The sequence below is a fragment of the Cibotium barometz genome, chromosome 47 (assembly GCF_041138505.1).
Source record: "Cibotium barometz isolate CiBa-2024 chromosome 47, ASM4113850v1, whole genome shotgun sequence".
Taxonomy (NCBI): domain Eukaryota; kingdom Viridiplantae; phylum Streptophyta; class Polypodiopsida; order Cyatheales; family Cibotiaceae; genus Cibotium; species Cibotium barometz.
The window spans coordinates 3901874-3926237 of NC_141092.1; the positions used below are offsets into that span (position 1 = coordinate 3901874).

At 51.2% G+C, this 24364-nt stretch overlaps 1 protein-coding gene and 1 pseudogene across 11 annotated transcripts in view; one reads left to right on the plus strand and one right to left on the minus strand.

The window, feature by feature from the left end:
* The window catches only part of PHYLLO (2-oxoglutarate decarboxylase/hydro-lyase/magnesium ion-binding protein), a 169922-nt gene that overhangs the window by 2751 nt on the left and 142807 nt on the right, over nucleotides 1–24364 (plus strand). The window lies entirely within an intron of this gene.
* Nucleotides 2976–12986, minus strand: LOC147611283 (uncharacterized; annotated as a pseudogene).

Consider the following 24364-nt stretch of genomic DNA (forward strand, 5'->3'; position numbering starts at 1 on the left):
TTAGAGGCAAAGGCATTTCTGTTTGCCCTACAGTGTCAGGAGCAGATATCATACGATTGCAGGCACTTGCAGATAGACTTGATGCAGCAGGGAGTCGGCCCTCTGTTCTTGATCCTTGAGGTACATCATCATCAGCTACACCTGCAGGCGTGGCATCTTCAGCGAGTGCATCTACCCCATTATTTGGGGCTGCTCCACAGCCATCCGCAGATGGAACAAATGCTTCCCAGACCCAGGCTTCACGAGGTCCAGTGCAGGCTAGTCTTGTGGCATCATGGCACCCTAGGAGGAGGGCACAAGTAGATGCATCAGTGGCACGGTTTTTTTATGCTGCAGATGTTCCTTTGGTAAAGGCCCGCAACCCATACTTTGCAGATATGGTGAAGGAGATTGCTTCTTTCGGACCTGGCTATGCTCCACCTTCATCCGAGGCATTGCGCACTACACTTCTAGCCACAGAGAGGACGGCCATAGAGGATGCCTTGGGACCCATTCAGGATGTATGGCGTAGATGTGGCGTCACTATCATGGGTGATGGTTGGAGTGACACCAGGAGCCGCTCCATTCAGGGTATCCTTGCCTACTCCAGAGGATGTAGCTTTTTTATTAAAGCTATTGACAATTCAGAGGCGGGCAAAACTGCAGAGAGATTGGCAAATATTTGGAGTGAAGCCATTGAGTACGTGGGTCTCAATAATGTCATCCAGTTTGTTTCTGATGGAGAGAACTCAAACAGGGCAGCAGGGAGGATCATTGAGGATAGGTACCCACATATTTGCTTCACTCTTTGCATGTCACATGGGCTCAACAATCTCCTCAAAGATATTGGTAAGATGCAGTGGGTGGAGCCTTCTATTGAAATGGGCAATCACAGTGTTTCATTTATCACTCGCCACCACTACATTTTGGCTGTATATCGACAGAGATCCCCAAAGGATCTCTTAAAGTATTCAGATACACGCTTTGCATATAATTTCCTTATGCTAAAGCGTCTTTTTGAAGTGAAGAATCATTTGAGGCAGCTTGTAGTTTGTGAGGAGTGGGATGCATGGCGAGAGCGCACCTCAGTGGCAGGTATTCGATGCAGGTCCATTGTTCTTGATGACACTTTTTGGGACACTGTTGAGGTATTGTTGCAGGTTGTGCGGCCAATCATTCTTATGTTGAGGCTTCTTGATGGAGATGAGCCTTGCATTGGCAAGGTGTATGAGGGGATGGACAGGATGATTGAGAGAATCCTATCTCTACAGACTTTGGATGGGGGTAGGAGACAGGAGCTATCTCGTCTTGCGACAGGTAGGTGGACAGAGTATCACTCTGCATTAGAGGCTGCTGCATTTGTGGTGGATCCAGAATTTCAAGGCAAAGGACAAGAGACAGATGCAGAGGTTGTGCAGGGTTGGGAGGATATCTTGAGGAAGCTTGTACCCAGTGCAGATGATAGGAGGAGGGTTCGTGAAGACCTTTCCTTCTATTGACAAAAGAGAGGCCTCTTCGCTTTGCAGGATGCACAGAATGATAGGTTCAAGATATCCAGTGCACGGTGGTGGGAGGATTATGGGGCAGTACACCATTGTTGCAAAGATTGGCCATTCGAGTGCTTAGCCAGGGTGCTAGCTCCTCGCCATGTGAGCGCTTATGGAGCAGTTTTGGGAACATTGCAAGCAAGAAGAGGAACAAGCTTGGTGTCCAGAAGGCAAATGACCTTGTATTTGTTAATGCAAACTTGCGTTTGCTTAACAAGTTCAGGGCTGAGTGTACTCCAGAGCCATTTATTGGATTTTGCCTTGATCTTGATGACAATGATGGTGAGGATCAGCCAGAGGGAGAGGATGATATGGAGCAGCATGAGGATGAGCAGATTGAGGGACAGCCTGGACAGGAGGATGAGATCCCACTTGCTGATGACTAGTCTTTGACTCACCAGTTACCTTGGCCCTTGAGGCTAGTTTTGTACTTGTCATGCGATGTACTTTCTTTTTCAGTTTCTATATATCCACATGCGATGTACTTTCTTTTCAGTTTCTATTTGGAGTCTGGACTCTTCAAATTTTTAATGTTTAAGACTTTAAAGTTTAATCTTGGATATTTTAAATGTTTTGTCATTTTAGTCCTAAATGCCGACATGTCATATGACGTGGCGTTCCGCGACGTTCCCGATCCGCTCCCGTTCCCGCTCTTGTTCCAGCATCCGACGTTCCCGGAACGTTCCCGTTCCGTGGTAACTATGCCTTGAGTGCCTTTTATAGGCCATTGGGAAAAGTGAAGTGCTGGCCGACCAGCAGTCGCTGGCTAATAAATCATAAAATGCTACGTTTTGCAGCCGCCTTGCCATGTCATGATGCTCCTTCAGCCACCTTGGTCTCTGGTATAGCCGGCGTCTCCTAGAAGCAGACAACAATACCCTTTCATGCAGCCGACAGCATCCTGGTCTTCTCCAAATCCACACTAGCCAATTTGCACTCTGTGCTCCATAATCCTGGTTCTATCTGGTTCTTATGCTCTTTTTCTGGCTGCCTCTTCTGGACCAGCATCTGAGAATGTCCATGGCACTTCATGCACATGACATCCCCCTCTGCTAAACTTGATGATGCGATTCCAAGGTGGAAAGGTACGTAGTGTACGGCACGCTATCAGTACGTACGGAACGTACTTCTATACGGAACAAATTTTAAGGTACGTAAACAGTATGTACCATTTGTAAACAGTCCTAGAAACCTGAATATTTTGTAGACATAGCAACCAAAATACTTAAAATAAAGAGTGAACCTCATTACTTAAAGTTTAAATCAGTTACCAAGCCCATTACACAATACCTCAGGTCAACAGTCATAGTGATATAAGCAAGAACCATGAAAGTCATAGATGATAAAAGAGAGTACAAATATCATGTCTACAGCACATGTCCTGGTCCACAAGTGCAAAAAGCAAAACAATGAAACACTACAGTTGTCTAGACTCTAGATGCAAGAGTCTCAAATCTCATCATCAGATGAAGATGATGAGTCTTCTGAAGATAGCATGCCTCCATCATTGATACCATTGCCCTCTTCATCGAACTCTGGCTCAGTAACAACAAGCTATAGTGCATCCTCGTCATGTGCCTCGGAAATCTGAGTGTGAATGAGTTGGACAGCCTCATTTGCACGCCTCTGCTGGGTGCGACGAACTGGAACTTCTCCCCTGCGAATGCTCTCTCGTCTCGCAGAGCCTGGATCTGGAGCTCCCTGGCGTAGAGGAATGCTGAGAGATCGTGCACGTGAGCGGGTCACACAACGATCCACACTCAAGCTCTCTATGTAAAGCTCTCAAAATCTCATCTTGCTCATCTCTAATTTGCCGATCCACAAGCTCCGGGTTGGGTTCATCTACCAATTTGAGTAGTGTTGGATCAACCTGTTTAAACATGCCACAAATTGCATATTGGATATTCATTGAACTAGAAATAATTTTCTACTTCTAAGTTCTTCTTGAGTCCAATTTACACCTGCTTCGGTAACCCCAAAGCATGGTAGCTTCGCACGAGCCTCATGTTAGCTCTGCAGTATACCAACTTCTCTAATTGAGAAGTACTAAGGCGATTCCGAATCTTGGTGTATATAAGAGAGTATGAGCTCCAGTTCCGCTCACATGCTCCAACTGAGCAATCCTGTGCAAAAATGAGTGCAATGCGAGCAAATTTGTAACTCTTTTAATGCTAAAACATCAGGCTTCACTTTTGAAGACTATACTTTAGAGATTAATTACAAGTTACGTGAGAGAGAACACGAAGAGCAAAGCGTGAACACTGAAAGGTTTGGAAGACCAACCCTTCCATAAGAGTGCCACCATGTCAAAGGGAATTTCATGGCTTCCTTCCTCAATGACAGAGGTCTCGCAAATGAAGCACCAATACCACTCATGTACGTGGTGAACTCTCTATCGATCTGAAGTTGCTCCTCCTCTGAGAACATCCTTCCAACATACTCTGATTGCTTCATGCTCAAAGTAGTATTATTCCATAGCTCTGGCGACCTGTAGAGAGGATGGAGCATGGCAGCCATCGCATGGATGGGACGGCTCATGAATGTCCACCGTTTGTCTACAATGTCCAAGATCTCACCTCGGCGGAAAATGAGAGATTGAAAATACACGTCTTAGGTTACAGTGTTGTAATATGCGGAAGCTTCGGTACTTCAAAACTTAGAAATCAGCACTCTTTTCGCTACGGAATTAACGCACAAACTGAAAGGAGATGTGCAGAAAATAGAGAGAGAAGGGGGACATGGAGAGGACACAGTATTGGGTCCCAATTACCCTCTGTAGGGCCCCCACCACGAATGGTGTATTTGCTTTATTAGAATGATGTAAATCTGAAAACAAATACAGAAAACTTGACCTTTTCTTGGCTGGAAAATCTTGCCCTTGACCTTCAGAAGTCCACCCCTTTGCTTGGCAATCTCCTTGGCTTGACTGGCCCTTGATTGGCTTGAGCACTTGGTGAAAACTGAGATGAATGATGGGATTATGGCTCTCTTCTATTTATACTACCCTTTAGGGGCAGTCGGCCAGCATAAGGGCAGGCGGCCAGCATCAGTTATGTCCCACGACTGGATATTCAGCATTTAATGCTGAAAAATCCCATTAAATGCTGGAAAAATTCCCATAATTCCTGCGCATCACTTCCTGGGTGGCTGGACATCAAGCGCCTGCTTCTTAAGGGCTGGGCACATCTTTTGCCCACAATCCCAAAGCTGGGCAGCCTGTATGGGCTGCCCCATACATGCCCTACAGCCATTTAAAGGCTGTATGCTCCTGAAAATAGCCTTATCTTTGCCCAAGGGCTGTCCCACAGCCCTTCCATGGTTGGTGGGTCCAGCCTGGGCCTTCCTGGCTCTCATGGGGATGGTTTCACACCATTCCCATGCCCATACTAATCTCCGGGGTAGCCCTATGGGCTGGCCCCTTGTCCTAAACATAATCTACTCAGTGATCTGGCATCCGGTACCATACCAGATACACAGAACCACTGACATCATTCTAGAGGGAGACTCACAGCGCGGATTGGCACTGTTTCATGTGCAGGACAGTGCACACTTGACCTTAGACTCTTGTGCAGGACAATGCAGACCTGACCTCGGACATCTGAGATGGATCCCTGGCTGACTCGTCCCGGACTTGGCTCACATGGGACCAGTTCACCATCCCAGGTCTTGCACCTTCTGTACAGAAATGTCTACGTGGCATCCAAGTGCGGGATGCACGTGACATCCCCTTCTGCTTAACTTGACGGAAGCTGCATAGCCTTCAAATAATCCATCAATAATGCCGGATAGTCTTCGAAAAATTCTTTGTCGAGCCATACTGCTTCATGAGTTCCTCGGTCTTGAAACTTCGTCAGGAACTGTCGTAGTCTTCGGCCTGAGCCATGCTTGAAACGGTGCAGAAGGATCTGTTCTGGAACCATTACTTCTGCTTCATCAACAATGTCTGGTTCCGCTTCGTCTTTGACCTCTGAAGGGGGTGGACCTGCATATGGCTTTAACCAACTGACATGAAATACATCGTGCATAGTCCAACTCGGAGGTAGCTTTAACTGCATAGACACCTCATTAATCTTTTTCCGGATGGGAAATGGTCCGAAGCTCCTGAAAGACAACTTTGGGCATCGCTTGCCCACCTGCTTCAATCTTTGCTTCATAATCCGAAGATACACCCAATCCCCTTCTGAAAACTTCATGTCCCTTCGGTCTTTATTGGTCTGTCGAGTGTAGGCCTCTTGCGCTTTAGCCAATCTGTCTTTAACGGACTCTAGAATCTCCTGGTAAGACTCCGTCACTCTGTTCGCCTCTGGTTCTGAAGACGAAGTCCTGGTTAACAACGACTGGAAAGGCCTTCCAAACGCTGCCTCATATGGAGTCCTGCCAATAGCTGAAGAAAAAAAGTCATTCAAAACAGCTTGAACTAAAGGCAAAAACGATTCCCACTTACCTTGCTGATCGTGGACATAACACTTCAGCACATCAAAGGCCAACTGGTTGTATATCTCTGTCTGGCCATCTGTATGTGGGTGGAATGCACTGGAAAAATTCAGCTTAGTACCAAAATTATCAAACAATGCCCTCCAAAAATGACTGGTAAACTTGGTATCTCGGTCTGACACTATGGTTCTAGGAATCCCGCCAATCGGGTACCAATGCCGAATGAATAGCTGGGCAACATCCTTGGCGGTCACATTGGCCCTGCAAGGAATAAGCATAACAAATTTGCTAAACCTATCAACAATAGTTAAGCACTGTGTATTACGCTTACTCGGGCTAGGAGGCAGATTTGTGACAAAGTCCATCGAAATGTCCTGGAAAGGACCCTCAGGAATTGGCAAAGGCTGTAACAACCCTATCTTCTTTCCACGAGGAGCTTTCACCTTTTGACAAATGTCACAGCGTTGTACATATGTAAACACATCACGCCTCATCTTTGGCCAATAGTATTGCTGCTCTAATTTCTCCAGAGTCGAATTCATGCCCCTATGACCACCTGTAATGGCGTCATGGGTATCATGGAGAAGAGCTGCCCGGAATGATTTCATGACACATAGTCGGCCTTTGTAGAAAAGCCAACCATCACGTATCAAAAAATGGCATGGTCCTGTGGCATCCAATGCCTGTTCCCACTGAGTACCGAATTCCTCGGAATCCGCGTACGTGTGCTTCATGTCTTCTAGTCCTGTACCAACAAGGTCAAGTCTAGTGGTCTGAATCGCAGATACTTGTCCCTTCCTGCTCAAAGCATCGGCCACTGGATTGGCCTTTCCTGGAAGGTACTCAATCATACCACCGAACTGCTCGAATATCTGACTCCAGCGGTGTTGTCGATCACTCCACTGTGCACTTGGCATCGTCTGAATCCAGCGCAATGCCTGATGGTCAGTGCGAACCTCGAAGTCACGGCCATACAGGAAATGTTTCCAATGTTTCAAGGCCTATATAACTGCTAGGAGTTCACGATCATAGACTGAGTAGTTCTTTTCGGCGAGCAGTAACTAGCGAGACATGTAAGCTACCGGATGACCATTCTGTTGTAATACACCTCCAATTGCGATGTTACTCGCATCGGTGATCACTTGAAATGGTTCGTCCCACGAGGCAAGGGCTAAACAAGGCGCTTTTGACAAAGCCACCTTGAGGTTCTGGAATGCCTCCAACGCTCGTGGAGTCATTCGAATCTTTTGCCTTCTTGTTTTCACTCCCTTTAGCAGATCGGTGAGGTCTGCCGAGAGGTCGGAAAACTTGTCAATGTGGGTGGAATATGCCTGGCATATACCCACAAATGATCTAATGTCATAAACTGTCTGTGGTACTTCCCAGTTAACAATCTCGGCTACTTTAGCCGGATCCAGTCGGTCGGATCCAGCCGAATGCCTTCAGCACTAATTATATATCCCAAGTAATGTACCTGGAATAGATAAAATTCTGACTTCTTTTCATTGACGTAGAGCTCGTTGCTTTCCAGCAACTTAAGGACTTTCTCCACATCAATGTCATGCTGCTCAACTGTAGCTGAAAATATGAGTATGTCGTCCAAAAATATGAACACACACTCTCCAATCAACTCTCGAAAAACACGCATCATCATGCGGTTAAATGTAGCTGGGGCGTTCGTCAAACCAAATGGCATGACCACAAATTCATAGTGGGCCCGTTTTGTACGGAAGGCTGTTTTGGGGATGTCCCCCTCTTCAATCCATACCTGGTGGTACCCACTCTTTAAATCCAATTTAGAGAGCACCTTAGCTCCATTCAGCCTCTCGAGAATATAGTCAATTCGAGGCATCGGGAATCTGCTCTTGATAGTCAGCTTGTTGAGTGCACGATAATCGACACACAACCGAGAAGACCCATTCTTCTTGACAAACAAGATCGTTGCTGCAAATGGCGACACGCTGGGGCGGATGAAGCCAGCTTGCAACAATTCTTGGAGTTGGCGGTCCAACTCCGATTCCATTGCCTTAGAAAGGCGATACGGAAACTTGCTCGGGGGTTCCGAGCCTGGGAGGAGGTCAATCTTGTGATCCTCCGGTCTGGACGGGGGGAGCTGGGGAGGGAGACTGTCCCGAAGAAAAATCTTCTGGAACTTTTCATGGAGAACCGAGTACTTCTCGGCACCGTCTGGGCTGTCTGGATGTAAATCATCGCACACTGTGCGCCTTTCCTGACTGCTCGCTTAGCCTGCAAGTGGCTTATGAGCGAAAAGTTTGGAATACCTGGCTCACACTTAATGGTCACCGGGGTGTTTGACACATTCTGATCGATTTGGAACATGTGCTTGTCCCACTTGACATTAGGAAGAAACTTGTGAAACCACTGGATACCCAAAATTATGTCTGCTCCTACAAGAGGGGCAACCATAAAGTCACGCACAAACTCTATGCCCTGAATCACTAACTTAGCACCTAGAGCTTCATACTTGATGCTCGTTGTCATACCTGTGCTAAAACCCTCAACCTTTTTGTCCACCGGAGTCAGCTCGAAACGGGCACGTCTAGCGGCCTGTTCCGTGACCACATCCTCCGTGCTGCCGCTGTCAAACAAGACAACGACTCTCTGGCCACCTATTTAGCCAAAGGACTTGAGCAATTCGTTGTGCTCATACTCCTGGTCATGGGCGCCCTTCTGCTTATCTTCGAGCTCCCGGCTAATAATTGCTCCAACTGAAGCACCGGGGGTTGAAGAACTAGGGGTAGCCGCTGGGGTCTGTGTGGGAGCTGTGCTCACCACGGAAGCTGTGGAGGCGGCGGCGGCCGTTGGAGGCTTCTTCGGATAATCCCGAGAAGTATGTCCTTTTGTGTGACAAAAGAAACATCTACCCTCCTTCTTGTACTGAGAAAGCTCCTCAGCACTCAACTTGCCACCTGTCTTGCCTGCCTCCGCTTTCTGGTCTGGAGTAAGCTTAGACGCATTGTTCGAGTTCTTGGAGCCAGAGGCTCCCAGGCTCTGTCCTGGGGAAGACCCCGTCTGGTTTTGGCTTTTGCCCCCCGAGGCGTTAGCCTTGGGAGAAGCCGGCTGGGAAGTCTTGGGCTTGCCACCATTGTGTTTCATTTCTGCACTTTGCGCAAGCGATAGTGCGTCCTCAAAGGTGACTGGCCTAAACATACGCACCTCCCATTGGATTTGCGTGTCCAGAAACTGCCCTTTCTTGTCCGAATTAGATAAGCCTAATTGTAGACACAAGGTCGAAATTTTATTGGCAAACTGAAGGACTGGTTGCGCATTCTGACGCGCTCCCCTGAACTCGTCTTCGAGTCGCTCAAGGTAGTGGGGCGGTAGAAACCGCTGCTTAAGGTCGCGGACGAACTCGTCCCACACATAAGCTGCCATACCTGGTTTGGTGTGGGCATGAGCCCACTGAGTCCACCAAGGAATGGCCTCACCTTCCAAGTACCAACTAGCTAAGATCACTTTGTCATTATCTGTTTTCCTAACTGCGGCAAAGTAAGCTTCAAATCGATGTAACCATGAATAAAGAGTTGTGGGATCGAGTTTACCATTATACTTACTGAAATTCATTTTCTTGGGAAAATGATTCGAGGGCGCCGCCGGTGTCAATCTGGCGTCCAAAGCTCTGAGGTAACGCTCGTGTTCCACGCGTCGCATGGCGTCGTCTTCTCGTTTCGGATCTCCAATGCACGCATTTGCATCTCAAGCAAGGAGCTTGCCTGCGGCGGCTGTGACCTAGCGAGAGGGTCCCTGTGACGAGGATCTGGTATCTGGGATGCGGAAGGAGAGGGAGGAGGAGATGGAAAACGCGACGCTGGAGAGCGAGAACGCTCCTCCAGAGCCAAGATCTGCGCCTTCTGCTCATCCAGCTTGGCTGTTTGGTCTGCGATTGCTCTCATCATCTGTTGGAACATGTCTGTGACACTCAAGCCGGGTGCCCTAGCTGGGTTGCCTGGTGCACTCTAGTCCCATGGTTTTGGTTCTCTCTCGTCACCGAAACTCGCCATAGCGGGAAAATGCAATTCCTTTCCGAAACGCAATCTGACCATCCACTATCTGTGTGGGAGACTTCCGGAGGCTTCCGGAGGCTAAAAACCAACCGTCCTTCGAGGGACAGGAGTCACTCTGAAAGGGGTAGTCCACCGGTGTCTAAAAACCAACCACATGAGGGAAAAAATTTTCTGGTTTTCTTTGCTGAATCCTTGTCCTTGAAGTAGGCTCTGATACCACTGTCATATGCGGAAGCTTCGGAGAAGGATCGGTACTTCAAAACTCAGAAATCAGCACTCTTTTCGCGACGGAATTAACGCACAAACTGAAAGGAGATGTGCAGAAAATAGAGAGAGAAGGGGGAGACGGAGAGGACACAGTATTGGGTCCCAATTACCCTCTGTAGGGCCCCCACCACGGATGGTGTATTTGCTTTATTAGAATGATGTAAATCTGAAAACAAATACAGAAAACTTGACGTTTTCTTGGCTGGAAAATCCTGCCCTTGACCTTCAGAAGTCCACCCCTTTGCTTGGCAATCTCCTTGGCTTGACTGGCCCTTGATTGGCTTGAGCACTTGGTGAAAACTGAGATGAATGATGGGATTATCTCCCTTCTATTTATACTACCCTTCAGGGGCAGTCGGCCAGCATAAGGGCAGGCGGCCAGCATCAGTTATGTCCCACGACTGGATATTCAGCATTTAATGCTGAAAAATCCCATTAAATGCTGGAAAAATTCCCATAATTCCTGCGCATCACTTCCTGGGTGGCTGGACATCAAGCGCCTGCTTCTTAAGGGCTGGGCACATCTTTTGCCAACAATCCCAAAGCTGGGCAGCCTGTATGGGCTGCCCCATACATGCCCTACAGCCATTTAAAGGCTGTATGCTCCTGAAAATAGCCTTATCTTTGCCCAAGGGCTGTCCCATAGCCCTTCCATGGCTGGTTGGTCCAGCTTGGTCCTTGCTGGCCCTCATGGGGATGGTTTCACATCATTCCCATGCCCATACTATTCTCCGGGGTAGCCCTATGGGCTGGCCCCTTGTCCTAAACATAATCTACTCAGTGATCTGGCATCCGGTACCATACCAGATACACAGAACCACTGACATCATTCTAGAGGGAGACTCACAGCGCGGACTGGCACTGTTTCATGTGCAAGACAGTGCACACTTGACCTTAGACTCCTGTGCAGGACAATGCACACCTGACCTCGGACATTTGAGATGGATCCCTGGCTGACTCGTCCCGGATTGGGCTCACATGGGACCAGTTCACCATCCCAGGTCTTGCACCTTCTGTACAGAAATGTCTACGTGGCATCCAAGTGCAGGATGCACGTGACAAGTGTACACATGTCAGTCCTGCATGTCAGTCCTGACATGTCATGAGAATCGAGAATCGAGAAGTCATGAAAATCAAAGAAAGAGGAAGAAATTAGAACTATTGCTTACCGTTGAGCAGTCATCATGGAGCACTGAGCAACATGGTCTTTCATTTGCATAAACAAATGAAAGACCAGCCCCAAAGTTGAGCCCTCCATGTCTGTAAGTCGGAGAAGGACATACACGGGCTTAAGTGCAACTGAAAGGCTATGAACTTGCTGCCAAAAATCATCATCCAGGATCTGCCTCTGCAAGTATTTTGTACACTCATCCTCTGAATGATGCATCTGTCGCCACCTTGGATCCACAACTGTTGATGATAGTGAATCTCTTATCTTGTAGAGTCTATCCAAGACCAAGAATATGTAGGCAAACCTGGTCTTGGAGGGTCTCACCATATCCAAAGGGCTATGGCTCCGAAAGATGGCAAGAGCCTGATGCTTCTTGCGGAAGAAGGTGGTGATCCTTACAACATTTGCAACAATGGGCTGCACCCAAACAAGCTTCCCAATGTCTTCCATAAGTAAATCAAGACAATGGGCAGCACATGGAGTCCACACTATATGTGGAAACTCTGCCTCGACCATTTGACCCATTGCCTTGCAGTTAGAGGCGTTGTCGGTCACCACCTTCACAACATTGTCTTCCCCAACCTCAAGGATAGCCTGTCGAATGTGGCCATAAATGAACTCCCCTGTGATCCTGTCTCCTGCTCTCCCTGCATCCACGGCACGCAAGAAATAGGTGCCCAAGCAAGATGACATAAGGATATTGATTATGTGCCTCTTGCGAATGTCTGCCCACCCATCTGAAATAATAGTGCATCTGAACTCCTGCCAACCTGCTTTCACAGGAGTGAGCGCCTTGTCTATCAAGGCCTTCTGCTCATCCAACATGGATGTACGCATCTTCGTATACTCAAGACCTGTCCACGTCTCAGTAGGCCCTACCTGCGCAATTGCTTTCACCATTCTTTTCCATTGGTCTGTCCTTAACATATTGAAGGATATATTACACTCAATAAGAGTACAACAAATCTCCATTTCTGCCACCCTTTGCCGCTCCTTTACCTAAGCTTGTGATGAGATACAAGAACGCAGAGTGGATTGCTTTGATGCCTCCCCTGTACCTCTCGCATCTTGTGGCAGGAGGTCCTCATCATCGGCAATACGTGCTCTCTTCCTGCCTGTGGTGGATTGGGCTGAAGCCAAAAGGCTTTCACCCTCATCTAGTGTACCTGAACTTGTAACATCTCCAATAAAAGCATCATGGAGAGCATCTTGCGTACTTTCACCACCTCTAACACTGCTTGCACCACCCATTGCTGAACAATTCTCCGCAATCAATTGGTCCCTCAAAGCTTGTGGTATTTTATCACATGGACCACATTGATTGGTGCACCCGATACCTGTCATGTGCTTGATGACGCGAGTTATGGTGCTAGTGTACTGCTCCCCGCAATACTTGCATGCCCATAGTCGAGTACCTGACCCTTGCTGAGAAGGGGTGTTAACAACGCTCAGGACATTGGTGTGGATTGCCCAGTTCGGGTTAGTCTTGCGCGGCATGATGAAGTCTGGGCGGGAGAGAGAGCGAGGAAAGGACTCGTGGGAGGTCTCCAGAGAAGTGCACATACTTGAAATTTGCTCTGCAAAACTTTGCAGGTACACACAGGACACTCGATTTTGCAAGTACACACAAAATGCCCAAAATAAAGTGCAACGTGGTCGCTTATCTACAATCGCCTGAATTTGGGCCTCGCCACACACGCGCCTCGCCACACACGCCACATATTTTTATTTTTTAAATGACTACGTACGGATCCGTACAGTACGGTACCGTACCGCACCGTACGACTATACCGTACTGTACGGATCCATCTGACGTACGGCAGCAACCCTGCGCGATTCCAACCTTTTCCTTGGATGACTGTCATCATCCCACTCTTTTCCCGGAGTCCCTCTGTCATCCATCCAACCCTGGCAATCCTTTTTTCTGAAACCCGGCCCGGTCTCCAAAACCACTCTGACTCTGAATCAAATCTATGCATCTGTGCCCTCCAGTCTCCAATCCATTCTTGCTCTGACTCTGAACACTGTCTTGGTCTTCATTCTTGAGAAATGAGTCTGGCACTCTCACATCACCCCTTGGAGGATAATCCTCCCTTGGGACCGTTGCCCGAGAACCTATCTGGCTCACAGGAGTGCCATCCCCTCTGGCTTTGTGGAACACCACCGACAAACCTCCTGGGAGCTCTTCCCGATTCTGTGTTCCTTGCCTTGGGCTTCGTATCCGTGTACTTTCCTGTACCTTGGACTTGTACACCATCATATGGGACTGATTCAGTGTTTAGCTTTGCTGAGCCTGATGCTCTGATACCAATGTAACACGCGGAAGCTCTGAGAGTCTTCTTTCAGTCCTAAACACCACTTAGAACATGCTGATGCAAAAACGCAGACAGAAGGGAGAGTAGAGAGAAATGAAATGATATATTAACGTCTCTAAGAGGCCATAATGGCCTATGAGACCAAAACTGAGAGTACATCTGAAGTTGGTGTCTCATCAAAGAGACCAAGACTAAAGAGAGAGAGATGGCGAAAATTCAGAATATTCATATGGTACAAAAAGGTACCCTAGATCTACAGCCATAGGCAGCCTTCTTGAAAAGGTGGAATACACCAAACTCTCAGATCATTTCCAAAGGCCTAGCAACAGGCATGATCAGTTTCGGTAGTTGACCCGACGTTGTGTTAAGGGTAAGGGTAAAGCAGGCATGGGGACATCAACATCAGTGCACAGATGCTCAGTTCTTCATCAAGGCTTGGAAGTGGAGATTAGGAGTGGAGGTGTTCAGATAAAAATATCAGTTAGTAAAGTCAAAGTCAGTAGTAGTTTAAGGTCAGTAGAAGTCCAGGATGGAAGGATGACAGAGTGTCCACCCCGTCATCAAGTTTAGTAGAAGGGAATGTCACGTGCACGTCTGTGCCATGCTTAAACCTTAACATGTATAGTCTTAATCCTTGATTAGTGCAATAGTTAGGACAAGCATTTAGGTCACCATGAGTAGCATAAGCATCAGCAGTCACAACATCAGAATCATCATCTTCATCATCATCAAAACCATCAGCATCATCATCAGTTTCAACAGCATCAACATCATCATCATCACATGGCGGTTAGGGCTTCTATCGGCTAGCTGTAGATAGGCTGTCAGCAGCCAGCAGACGACATAGCAACAGGTGGCTGATTGCCTAGACACTGGCCGACAGCAGGGGACTACAAAGCACAACATTTAATATATTAAAGAAGGTGGTTTTGTCCAGCAGAAGTGGCCGACAGCTCGCAGCTGACCGACGAGCGCTCCAGGAGCATATAAAAGCATCTCATTGTTTTCAGCATTTATCAAGTCATTTTCAGTTCATCATTCGTCATTAGATATCAACTTAAATCATGTAGAAGGGGCCAGGGTCATCCCTATGGGGCTGACCATAGCCCTAAGTCATGTACAAGCATCATGTAATCTTTTTGTACCATATTAATACAAAAAAATCATGACACCAAATATTCTCTCTTCTTCTCTCTCCTCTGTCTTCATCATCTTAATTCAGCATCAATGTTCTTAAGGAGGCTTAGGGTTGTGGATCAGTATAGCAAGGCTTTCGCGCATGCAACATTGGTATCTGAGCATTTAGGCTGAGCCCATTAAGCATTGTCCCAAGGAAGGTGCACAGTTCCAGCAAAAGGGTAGTAGCAGGAGCGGTCTGCAACAAGTGAAGCCAGAGGAAGCATTCCTTGAGGGTAGGTACGCATACCTAGTACCTCATTAAGCTCTTGGATCATTTCCAAAGGCCTAGCAACATGCATGATCAGTTCCGGTAGTTGACCCGACGCTGTGTTAAGGGTAAGGGTAAAGCAAGCATGTGGACAACAGTGCACAGATGCTCAGTTCTTCGTCAAGTCTTGGAAGTGGATGTCACGTGCATCCCGCACTTGGATGCCATGTGGACATACCTGAACAAGAGGGTGCAAGACCTGGAGTGGAAAACTGGTCCCATGTGAGCCCAGTCCGGGATGAGTCAGCCAGGGTTCTACTCCATGCGTCCAAGGTCAGGTGTGCATTCTCTTGCACATGAATCAGTGCCAGTCCGCGCTGTGAGTCTCCCTCTGGAATGATGTCAGTTGCTCTGTGTGTTTGGTCTGCGACCAGATGTTAGACGATTGTGTAGATGTAGGTTTGCATTAAGTAGGGGCATGGGGACGGCTATGAGCCACCCCAAGGGGGCCAGGAAGGCCCCAGGCCTTGCCCATATGGGCTGGGCAAGCTGTCGGCCAGCCCAAGGGGCCTAGCCAGGCAGCCGACAGGGCAGCCCAGCCAGGTGGCCAGGCCAGCAGCTAGTCGGCCAGTGCTGCCCAGGGGCTGCCCAGCAGCCAGCGCAGGCCTGGATAGCAGCCCACAAGGTGGCCAGGCCAGATCAGAAGGTACAATGTGAAACGAAGAAGTTTTATTAGCATTAAATGCTATTTAAAGCTGGTCATGGGTCTTTTTCAGCAAAACGACCCAGTATAGCCGGTTGACCAGGTCTAGGAACGGGTATATGAACCCAAGGCATAAATTCAGTCCAACCCATCTCATAATTCACAAGGTGCTACAGCTACTCAAGGGCCAAGACAACCAAGGGAGAAGCTAATGCAAGGGTGAAGGATTGAAGGTCAAGGGCAGAGATCTATCTCAGCCAATTCAGGTTTAGTCTTTTATTTCAGATTTTGCATCATTCTAATAAAAGCAAATACACCATTTGTGGTGGGGGCCCTACACAGGGTATTTGGGACCCAATACTGCGTTCTCTTCTCCCTCTCTCTCTGTCATGTGCAAGTATTGCCATAAACATTATCTGGAGCTAATCCTGAAGGGGCAACCAGAAAAACAGACTAGAACCAAGAAGTTTTGAGCATGAGGTGCAGATTGGCAAGGGTTGGACTTGGATGCTGTCGGCTGAACCAGATAAGAGGCGGCCGCCGCAGGCGCATCTTCATTTATGGATTTTATGACCAGTCAGCTGGCCGATCAGCAGTCGACCAGCACTCCAAGGGGATTTAGAGCCTATAAAAGGCACATGTGCTCATTGTGTTAATCATTCACTCCCCCTTTGGGTGTGGGTCAAGTACTAGGAGTATTTTGGGTGTTTCACCTTTTATGAAAAGGCAGCCTATGGCTGTAGATCTAGGGTACCTTTTTGTACCATATGAATATACTGAATTTCCAGGTATCTCTCTCTCTCTCTCTCTCTCTCTCTCTCTCTCTCTCTACTCTCCCTTCTGTCTGCATTTTTTGCATCAGCATGTTCTAAGTGGTGTTTTGGAGTCAACTCCCTTGCTCCACACATCTTTGTATTATCATCTACTTTGAGTAGCTATCACCATCTCTCTCACTCTCTTGAGAGCTTGCTGCTGTGTATATGCGTGTGTGTGTGTGTGTGTGCTTTGTTTCTCTGACCCCAAACAAAAGCTACTTGTTGGTAAGCTTTCCTTGCAATACCTTGTGAAGTTCTAGAACTATTTTCTTATCGATGCAAAATGGATTGATGAAGACTACTTCAAAGATTAGCTATGCCGTCTTTAGGTGTATTTGGAGGCTTTTCAGTTGAGTTAAATTGTTTAGAAGCCGGGGGCCATGTGGGGGCAGGGGGGTGGAGAATGTCACCATTTGACCAGCAAAGTGGTCTTCCCCTATTTCGTACCAAGGTACGGGAGTCGTGTCCCTGTACTGAGGCCGTACTAAGGCTAGGACCTATGGGAGGCTAGGCCTTGTGTCACCTGTAGTGTGGCTAGGATGTGGAACCCAGTGTGAGGGATCCCAGTTTAGGGTTCCCACTAAGCCAATTCCTTGCTCGGAAAGACGTGCTATCTACATGTTCCAAGAACAAGAGATGTATCCATTTTTTTTTTGGAATATTTGGAAGCCTCACGTAGCTCGTAGCTCGCTGAAGCTCCCGCCTCCACCCTGCACGCCCCCCCTCTCTCTATCGCCTGTGCGCCTCCCACCTCTCCGCCAGTTCGCCTTTTTCACCCCCGCCTGCCTTCGCTTTGTGCGCCCGCCTGCACGCCCCCCCTCGCTATCGCATGTGCGCCTCCCACCTCTCCGCCTTTTCGTTTTTTCACCCCCCGCCTGCCTTCGCTCCCCTCTGCTCGCTTTTGCGCCCCCCCCTCCTGCCTCGCTGCTGCGCCTCCCCCCCTCCTCGCCATTCGTCCCCCGCCCTTCGTATTTTCGCCCCGAGCTCCCTCTTCGCCTGTTCGCTCCCCCATCCCCTCTGTCGCCTGTTCGCCCCCCTCCTTTCCGCCTGTTCGCGCCCGCCCCCCCCCCTTCAGCAGCGCCCCGCTTCCCCTTTTGTTGCCGCCCCCCCCAGGGTTTCTCCTTCGTTTTCCCCCTCTCCCTCCTCTTTCGTGTTGTTCACCCCCAGGGGGTTTTGTTTTTCTTCATTTTCATCCGGTCTTCGCCTCTTTGGGTGCAGCCCGTTTCTTGCAGGTTTTCCGCATTCGCCTCGCCTTCGCCTGAGCTTCAGACTCTGATGGAGACTCCTCCCGCCTCGCCTCAGAGGGACTCACCCGCAGCCCCCTAGCCCGCCCCCGAGGTCATCCCCATCAGGCTTTCTCTTTCGCCGGAAGAGGAAGCGAGCCTCACTGCAGAGGTGGAACGCCTCCAGGCTCATTCCACCATCTGCCGTATAGTCGGCACTCGCCCCAGTAGAGGGGAGATCAGGGATCTTCTTCAGGCTCGCCTTCTTGCAGATGTGGGCAAGATCCTGGATGTACAGCTCCTGGGCCGGGGCCATTATCAGATCGAGTTCGAGGCCGCCCAGAGCGTTGCCAAGGTCCTTGCCATGAGTCCTCTGGACATCAGGGGTGCTCGGGCTTTCTTCAGACCTTGGCAGCATGGATTTGACCCAGCAGCGGCAGAGCAGGGAGAGCGCCTCTTCCATATTACAGTTTGTTTCCCTGGTCTCCGTCGGGAGTATCTTCCGCTCCTCTCCAGGCTCGGAGCGTTGGTGGGCTCGGTTCTAGAGACGGGCCCCTCAGCAGCTTCAGTGGTGGCCAGAGCAGCGGGGCTACCTTCGGTCAGAGTGTTGGTGTCTGACATCTCCTCCCTTCCTAAGGTCATTCAGCTACCTAGGATAGGGGGGGGGGTGGATAGATCAGAGAGTGGAGTTCTCGGGGCTCCCGAACCAGTGCTTCATTTGCAGGCAGGTCGGTCATCTGGCCAAGGCCTGCCCTCGCAGGAGACCTCGACCCTCACCACAGCAGCAGGCTACTGATGGCCCGCCCAGAGATTCGGCTCGGCAGGCTGCCTCAGGGACACCTGCTCAGGCCACAGAGACCTCGGAGTGGCAGCCTGGACAGGGGCGCCGCCGAGGGAGACAGCCACAGCAGCACGCACAGAGACCGCTGCAGCAGCAGCCACAGTCTCAGCCTCACTGGGTTCCCGTGAGGAACAGCTTTGCTCCCCTCCAGGAGGAGACCCCTGCAGTGACTGAGGACCAGGAGATGCCAGCTCCTCCTTCTTCACCCCCCCCACCCCCGTCCCCTCCCACCGCCTCGTCTCCACCTTCGCCTCCTCCCGCCTCCGCTCCGGTTTCGGCAGCGGCTCCCTCTCCACCTCCCTCGCCTCCCCCTCCTCCCCCTCCGCCCGCCTCACCTTCCCGGGAGACCCTGGCAGTTCCCTGGCGCTCACTTGCAGTCCGGAGAGCGCTGAGCACTGACCTCGCTCGAGCATCACAGAGGAGACCTATGCCAATTAGGGCCTCACGGATTTCATCTATCCGCAGTCGGCTGAGTCGCCTTGGCATTAGACAGCGCTCGGAGGCCTTTGATTATACCTTTACACGGCTTTTTGGAGCAGAGGGCCCCCATGAGCCAGCACCCATTCGAGTTCACGTAGTGATACCTCCGGCCCGCGGGGAGGAGGCACTAGACTCAGCGGTGGCCTTCTCGTTCCCTCTATGTGGACCTTGTGATCGGGAGTGGACTCTAGAGCTCGCTCTCAGCACTTTGAAGACTCAAGCAGTTGAGTTTTCTCACCACATGAGCGATCTGGAGGTGACTGATGTGATAGGCCGACTTTGGGAGTTGGCTCATTTTTTCTTGGATCCCGGGAGTGTGGATACCTCAGGGATTCGGCATTTGGTCGTGCGCATAGTGGCAGACTTGGCGCGGGACCCTGGATATGTGAGTATACATGAGGTTTCTCTGTCAGAGCAGGAGGCAGTCGCCATGGGCCACAGCCACTGGCGCCTGATCCGGGATTCTTGCAGCACACCGGGTGGGCAGATTCGCAGCCGTTCGGATGGGGACTACTCTCCATCCAAGCCGCTTGCGAAGGCCCGCCGTACGGCTGAGACAGCATCCACCTCAGCAGGGCATCCATGAGGATCATCTCATGGAATGTACAGGGCCTTGGCGGAGCACACTTTATACGCTATCGAGGTTGCTTGAGGCAGGAGCTTCAGAGATGCCTGGTTGGTGGCAGCATTGACATTTTGATGATGCAGGAGCACCACTTGGGTGAGAGCAGGATCCGGAGATATGGTTCGGTGATGCCTGGTAGATGGGACACTTTTTGGTCTGCAGGGTTTGGTCCTTTGGGTGGACAGGGAGGAGTATGCATGGTTATTGCAGATGTATGGCGGCAGGCCATTGTGGATCGAGGGATCATTGTGCCTGGTAGAGCACAATATGTCATTCTGAGGATGCATGATGAGCTATTGGGTGTGCTCAACATCTATGCGCCCAATCATGCTAGTGCCAGAGCAGAGTTTTGGACTCAGGTTACTGATGCATTGCCAGAGGCCGCACATTGGTGTGTTGGGGGAGACTTCAACATGCTTGAGGACCCGGCAGATAGGGTGGGAGGTAGTCATGTTACAGTGCACGGCACGGAGCTTGCAGCTTGGGACCGGTTTTGCATGTCACTGAGGATCACTGATGCATGGCAGCATGGGGCTTTCTCCCGGTCTCAGGACAGTCTTAGTTTCTCTCGGTCGGATCGCCGGCAGGGAGGGACTAATCTATCTCGGATTGATCGCTTTTATGTGGGCGATTGGTTAGGGGAGCGAGGGGGCTCCGTCGGCATTCTTGCTGGCACCTCATTTTCAGATCATGCGCCAGTTATATTGACATTGGAGGAGGGGACACGGGAGCCCAGCTTGCAGTTGAGGATCCCAGAGAGGGTACTTACAGATCCCAGTCTCGCTGAGGACATTGAGAGGATCTGGCATGATAGTCAGTGCTCTGACCAGGATGCAGCGGGCCAGTGTGCCCAGGGACTCATTGATCTTAGCTCTTTTCTACACGCTGCAGCTTTGACACGACTGGGAGAGATTCGCGAGCGGGAGCAACGGCTGAGACGCAGCCTTGCTTCGCTACAGCGCCTTCAGGAGCAGCAGCCTGCATGTGAGTGGGTGGCGTCCCAGCTGAGCCAGGCACGCCAGGAGGTTAGAGAGGTAGAGGAGCAGAGACATGAGTTTTACTATCGTCGTCAGGCCTCTCAGTGGACGCAGCTTGGTGATAGAGTGACTGGGGAGTTTTTTGAGATCACTGGACCCCGTCATGCGCGAGCAGGAGTTCGCGAGCTTGGTAGACCGGATGGATCAATAGCTACTGAGCTCGGGGAGATCAGAGCCATTGCCACTGCTTTTTATAGTGACTTGCTTTCAGCGGAGCCAGCCACTGAGGATCGAGATGTGTGCAGACAGACTGTGTGGGCCCATGTGCAGAGGAGGGTCACAGACCATATGCGCACAGTTCTTGGTGCGCCTCTGTCAGAGACTGAGCTTGCCGAGGCCTTGAGGGTCCTGCCGCGACATAGTTGCCCAGGGGAGGACGGACTGACGCCGGCCTTTTTTATGCGCTATTGGGACCTTTTGGGGCCAGGCCTCCGCAAGAGATAGGCAAGAGATAGGCAAGGGCAAGACTCGAGAGAGAGAGAGAGGCAAGGGCCAAGCCTCAAGGGCCCAACGCCCCAAGGCTCAAGCCTAAAGGCCAAGCCTCAAGGCAAGAGAGAGGCAAGGGCGGTGTGTGTTTTCTTGTTAGACAAGAATTGCAGCCGGTAATCAAGTCAGCTCGCTGAAGCTCCCGCCTTCACCCGTGCGCTGCTCGCCCATCGCCTGCCATCGCTTCTTGCCCCCCCCCCTTCTTCTCGCCGTTGCGCCCCCCCCCTTCCTCGCTGCTACGCCTCCCCCCTCCTCGCCATCTTGTCCCCCCCCTCCTAGCCTCTTCGCCGGTTCGCCCCCCCCCCCCCCCTCTTCGCCTGTTCGCCCCCCTCCCTCTTTCGCCTGTTCGCCCCCCCCCTCTTCGCCTGCTCGCGCCCGCCTCCTTTCAGCAGCGCCCCGCCCCTCCTCCCTTTCGCGTTGCTGCTGCCCCCCCCCCAAGGGCTTCTCCTTCGTTTTTTTCGCCCCCTCCCTCCTCTTTCGTGCTGTTCTTCACCCCCAAGGGGTTTTGTTTTGTTTTGTTTTTTTTTCCCCTTTTCTTCCGGTCTTCCGCCTCTTTGTGTGCAGCCCGCTTCTTGCAGGATTTCCGCTTTCGCCTCGCCTTCGCTTGAGCTTCAGACTCTGATGGAGACTCCTCCCGCCTCGCCACATAGGGACTCATCCGCAGCCCCCTCGCCCGCCCCCGAGGACATCCCCATCAGGATTTCTCTTTCGCCGGAAGAGGAAGCGAGCCTCACCGCAGAGGTGGAACGCCTCCAGGCTCATTCCACCATCTGCCGTATAGTCGGCACTCGCCCCAGCAGAGGGGAGATCAGGGATCTTCTTCAGGCTCGCCTTCTTGCAGATGTGGGCAAGATCCTGGATGTACAGCTCCTGGGCCGGGGACATTATCAGATCGAGTTCGAGGCCGCCCAGAGCGTTGCCAAGGTCCTTGCCATGAGTCCTCTGGACATCAGGGGTGCTCGGGCTTTCTTCAGACCTTGGCAACATGGATTTGACCCAGCAGCGGCGGAGCAGGGAGAGCGCCTATTCCATATTACAGTTTGTTTCCCTGGTCTCCGCCGGGAGTATCTTCCGCTCCTCTCCAGGCTCGGAGCATTGGTGGGCTCGGTACTAGAGACGAGCCTCTCAGCAGCTTCAGTGGTGGCCAGAGCAGCTGGGCTACCTTTTGTCAGAGTGTTGGTGTCTGACATCTCCTCCCTTCCTAAGGTCATTCAGCTACCTAGGATAGGGGGGGGGGGTGGATAGATCAGAGAGTGGAGTTCTCGGGGCTCCCGAACCAGTGCTTCATTTGCAGGCAGGTCGGTCATCTGGCCAAGGCCTGCCCTCGCAGGAGACCTCGACCCTCACCACAGCAGCAGGCTACTGATGGCCCGCCCACAGATTCGGCTCGGCAGGCTGCCTCTGGGGCACCTGCTCAGGCCACAGAGACCTCGGAGTGGCAGCCTGGACAGGGGCGCCGCCAAGGGAGACAGCCACAGCAGCACGCCCAGAGACCGCTGCAGCAGCAGCCACAGTCTCAGTCTCATTGGGTTCCCGTGAGGAACAGCTTTGCTCCCCTTCAGGAGGAGACCCCTGCAGCGACTGAGGACCAGGAGATGCCAGCACCCCCTCCTTCACCCCCCCCACCCCCGTCCCCTCCCACCGCCTCGCTTCCACCTTCGCCTGCTCCCGTCTCCGCTCCGGTTTCGGCAGCGGCTCCCTCTCCACCTCCCTCGCCTCCCCCTCCTTCCCCTCCGTCCGCCTCGCCTTCCCGGGAGGCCCTGGCAGTTCCCTGGCGCTCACCTGCAGTCCGGAGAGCGCTGAGCACTGACCTCGCTCGAGCATCACAGAGGAGACCTATGCCGATTAGGGCCTCACGGATTTCATCTATCCACAGTCGGCTGAGTCGCCTTGGCATTAGACAGCGCTCGGAGGCGTTTGATTATACCTTCACACGGCTTTTTGGAGCAGAGGCCCCCCACGAGCCAGCACCCATCCGAGTTCATGTAGTGATACCTCCGGCCCGCGGGGAGGAGGCACTAGACTCAGCGGTGGCCTTCTCGTTCTCTCTATGTGGACCTTGTGACCGGGAGTGGACTCGAGAGCTCGCTCTCAGCACTTTGAAGACTCAGGCAGTTAAGTTTTCTCATCACATGAGCGATCTGGAGGTGACAGATGTGATAGGCCGACTTTGGGAGTTGGCTCATTTTTTCTTGGATCCCGGGAGTGTGGATACCTCCGGGATTCGGCATTTGGTCGTGCGCATAGTGGTAGACTTGGCACGCGACCCTGGATATGTGAGTATACACGAGGTTACTCTGTCAGAGCAGGAGGTAGTCGCCATGGGCCACAGCCACTGGCGCCTGATCCTTGATTCTTGCAGTACACCGGGTGGGCAGACTCGCAGCCGTTCGGATGGGGACTACTCTCCATCCAAGCCGCTTGCGAAGGCCCGCCGTACGGCTGAGACAGCATCCACCTCAGCAGGGCATCCATGAGGATCATCTCATGGAATGTACAGGGCCTTGGCGGAGCACACTTTATACGCTATCGAGGTTGCTTGAGGCAGGAGCTTCAGAGATGCTTGGTTGGTGGCAGCATTGATATTTTGATGATGCAGGAGCACCACTTGGGTGAGAGCAGGATCCGGCGATATGGTTCGGTGATGCCTGGTAGATGGGACACTTTTTGGTCTGCAGGGTTTGGTCCTTTGGGTGGACAGGGAGGAGTTTGCATGGTTATTGCAGATGTACGGCGGCAGGCCATTGTGGATCGAGGGATCATTGTGCCTGGTAGAGCACAGTATGTCATTCTGAGGATGCATGATGAGCTTTTGGGTGTGCTCAACATCTATGCGCCCAATCATGCTAGTGCCAGAGCAGAGTTCTGGACTCAGGTTACAGATGCATTGCCAGAGGCCGCACATTGGTGTGTTGGGGGAGACTTCAACATGCTTGAGGACCCGACAGATAGGGTGGGAGGCAGTCATGTTACAGTGCACGGCACGGAGCTTGCAGTTTGGGACCGGTTTTGCATGTCAGTGAGGATCA